The following is a 3,846-nucleotide window of genomic DNA, read 5'->3' as shown; positions in this document are numbered from 1 at the left end:
CATAGAAAGGGAGTGGACTGACAATTCTTGGGGGGAAAAGGGTGTGGGGGGTGCAGAAAGAGACTGGACAAAAATCGTACACCTATGGATGAGGACAGTGGGGGTGGGGGGTAAGGGTAGAGGATGGGGTGGGAACCAGGTGGAGGGGAGCTATGGGGGAACAAAAGAGGAACAACTGTAATAATCTGAATGATAAAAATTTAATTAAAAAAAAGAATTGTAATTATTTTGTGATGGTGGCTTTATTATTATAAAATGAAACATTTTTTGAGGTATGTTGAGATGGTTTGGACATATAGAGAGGATGAACGAAAGGAGATAGATGAAACAAGTATACGAGTGTGGATGGGAGAGTTGGAAGGGGTCGACCTTATCAAACCTACCTCAATCAGATTGAGGACGTTTTTAGCAAAGGCCAGCTTAGGAGTACCCTAAAATTAAGTTAATAACAATGTACCTACCTATATAGTTTAAGTTTAAAAAATTTGGCTCTCAAAAGAAATTTCAATCATTGTACTATTGATATTTGGCTCTGTTGACTAATGAGTTTGCTGACCACTGATCTAGACCCTGTCACATTGGAATTCCTTTGTGCCTTCTCTCTTCCTGAGATCTTATCTTAAATGGCTAAGTTTCAAAATTATCCAGTCAGACCCTCCCAAATCAGAATTTATGACTATATATAGGTTGTCCCCCCAAAATGTATACACACTTTAACAGCTGATAACTCATTTAATTTTGAAAATGAACTGTATGTTAATAAACACTGACTTTATAATTATTCAAAGTGTGTATACAATTTTTGGGAACATCCTGTATAACCTCTACTTACCTTTTAAAACTTGTCTCTTGCCCACGCATCAAAGGGTCTTGGATTTGATTCCAGTCAAGGGCACATACGTGGGTTGCAGGTTCTATCAGGCTGTGGGTCTCTCTCTCCCTCCCTCCCTCTCATCCCCTCTCACTCTCCCGGCCCTCATTTCCCCCCTCTCTAAATATCAACAGGAAAAATATCCTTGTGTGAAGACTAACAACAACAACAAAAAAAGGGCAAAGGAGGACAACATGAAGAGGGGAAAGTCAGGTGGCTGCTTCCGCCAGTTAGTAGCCAGAAGGAAAATGGATCTGGAGGAGCAGTTGCCTGATGAGGATAAGTGGTATAGTAGCAAAACTCATCATTCATGCCCCTCCTGGGGAATTCAATGAGGTGTTTAATGATGCTTGGTTACTGCTTAATAATTAGATAAACTTCTCAGGGAAGGAGCAGCCCATGCATTTGCATATAACTTGGACCAGTTTATTCCAGCAAAAATTGAAGGTTATAATAAATAGCATTAGGTACTGATAACAAAACATGGTGACATGGGAAATGGCAAGTTTTTGGATCCAAAAAACAGAATCTGTTTCAAATTTGAAGCAACTGATCCAAGACTGTATGAAGGAGAGAAAGTAACTGAATCACAGAGAACTTCAGTAGAAACTGCTCTGGGAGCTTATGTAAAAAGAACATTATCCAAATCGGGTCTACACTGTATATGGTAAAAAAAAAAAAAAAAAAAATAGATAGACAGATAGCAAACCATTATTGCATGCACAGAAAGCCATTAGTTCCAAGAAAAAAAAAACTTTGGAATGGTGACTGGCAGTCAGAATGGAAGTTTACAATCATTCCTTTAACCACTTTGACAAGTGGTTGGCATCTTGAAAGTTCAGGTTCATTATTATGAAGATGGTAATGTTCAGCTAGTGAGTCATAAAGATATACAAGATTCCCTGTCTAATGAAGTGCAAACAGCAAAATAATTTATAAAGATTGTAGAAAATACAGAAAATGAATACCAGACTGCCATCAGTGAGAATTAACAAAGACAATGTCAGACACTACTTTCAAGCCTTATGTTGGCAGTTGCCGGTTACACGCACTAAGATTAATTGGAACAAGATTCTACAAGATTGGCAAAAAGATGCAGAATGCATAAGATAAATATTGCATGATCAAATCATTTTAGTGTCTTTGCATTTAAAAAAAAATTATTGCAAAATTATTAAGAACTGTCAAGCTACCTAGTCAGATGGTTGTTGCCATTTAAAGATCACTGTAATTAGTTTGGTTAGAACACAAAGCTTAGCTAATCAACCATTATTTTTCATTTCTTTTGTTCAAAGAGGACTGAAAATCAATTTAGTTTAAATATCTTTCACTTTCGGTTATGCCTTTCTTACAAAGAGATGACTCCTCTGGTTTAATATCAAGTTTTTGAAGTCTTTCAAAAATTTTACTTACCATAATCCTAAAATTATTTTCTTTTGGTTTATGAAGTAACTTTTGATATTTATCCAGTTCTTTTTTGTTGTTGCAAATCCTCACTCGAGGATATTTTTCCATTGATTTTTAGAGAGAGTAGAAGGGAGGGCGAGAGACAGAGAGAAATATCAGTGTGAGAGAGACACATCAATTGGTTGCTTCCTGCACACGACCCAACCAGGGCCAGGGATAGAGCCTGCAACCAAGGTACATGCCCTTAACTGGAATTGTACCCATGACTCTTCAGTCTGAGGGTTGACGCTCTATCCCAGGGGTGGGCAAACTTTTTGACTCGAGGGCCACAATGGGTTCTTAAACTGGACCGGAGGGCTGGAACAAAAGCATGGATGGAGTGTTTGTGTGAACTAATATAAATTCAAAGTAAACATCATTACATAAAAGGGTACGGTCTTTTTTTTTTTTTAGTTTTATTCATTTCAAACGGGCCGGATCTGGCCCGAGGGCCGTAGTTTGCCCACGGCTGCTCTATCCACTAAGCCAAACAAGCTAAGCCTCCCCAGTTCTTTTTAACGGAGTCAATAATGGACATTCTAGTTTAAAGTGATTGATGGATTTAGCCATATATGCTGCTAAAGAAACTGTCTACCTTTTCCTTCTCACCTCTTTCATTTATGTAAGATTGAGATTAGAAGGAAAGCATTTTCTATATCAATTTGTTTAAAGCTTTCAAGGTTATTTAGCTAGCTGAGTGTTTAAATAAACATTTTAAAAACAAGGGCAAGATCTAATGCTGTTTTGAGATTCTAGAATTAAATGAAAAAACTTATTTCAGAAATGTATTTAATGCTTTTTTCTTGTGAGTTACACAAATTAGCTTGAATTCCATATGTTCCTGAGTTGTTTTTAATCATAATGCTCTAAAATTATAACAAAGCAAATTTATAATATATATAATCCTGAACCCCTAAAAAAATGGGCAAAGGACTTTACTAGACATTTAGAAGACATACAAATGGCCGAGAAGCACATGAAACAATGTTCAACATCATTAGTCCTTAGGATAATGCACATCAAAACCATAAAATACTACCTCACACCACACCTACTAGATGACTAACAAAACAAACAAAAGCATGAAAAATAACTGTTATTGGTGAGGATGTGGAGAAATTAGAACCTTTTTACATTGCTGGTGGGAATGAAAAATGCTGCAGTTGCTGTGGAAAACAGTTTGGCAATTCCTCAAAAATTACCTGACCCAGCTAATTCCACCCCTAAGTATTAAAAACAGGGACTCGCCCTGACTAGTTTTACTCAGTGGATAAGAGTGTTGGCCTGGGAAAAATACCACATGATCTCACTCATTTATGGATAATAAAGACCATTATAAACTTATGAACAAAAATAGATACAGAGGCAGAGCAGCCTCGAACAGACTGTCAAACTACAGCGGGAAGGCCGGGGAGGTTTGGGGGGCAGGAGGGGAGGGTAAGAGATCAACCGAAGGACTTGTATGCATGCATACCAATGGACATAAGACACTGGGGGGTAGGGGAGGCCAGGGGATTGTCAAGGGCGGG

The 3,846-nt window shown here is 37.9% G+C and overlaps 1 protein-coding gene and 1 pseudogene across 1 annotated transcript in view; one reads left to right on the top strand and one right to left on the bottom strand.

The window, feature by feature from the left end:
- The window catches only part of MPHOSPH8 (M-phase phosphoprotein 8), a 73,719-nt gene that overhangs the window by 65,158 nt on the left and 4,715 nt on the right, over window positions 1-3,846 (bottom strand). The gene's annotated exons all lie outside the window — the stretch shown is intronic.
- On the top strand, window positions 1,057-1,979 carry LOC102248888 (annotated as a pseudogene).

This window comes from Myotis brandtii, unplaced genomic scaffold (assembly GCF_000412655.1).
Source record: "Myotis brandtii unplaced genomic scaffold, ASM41265v1 scaffold62, whole genome shotgun sequence".
Classification (NCBI taxonomy): domain Eukaryota; kingdom Metazoa; phylum Chordata; class Mammalia; order Chiroptera; family Vespertilionidae; genus Myotis; species Myotis brandtii.
The sequence above is the reverse complement of the archived record's forward strand: the minus strand, read 5'-3'. Positions and strand labels throughout refer to the sequence as shown.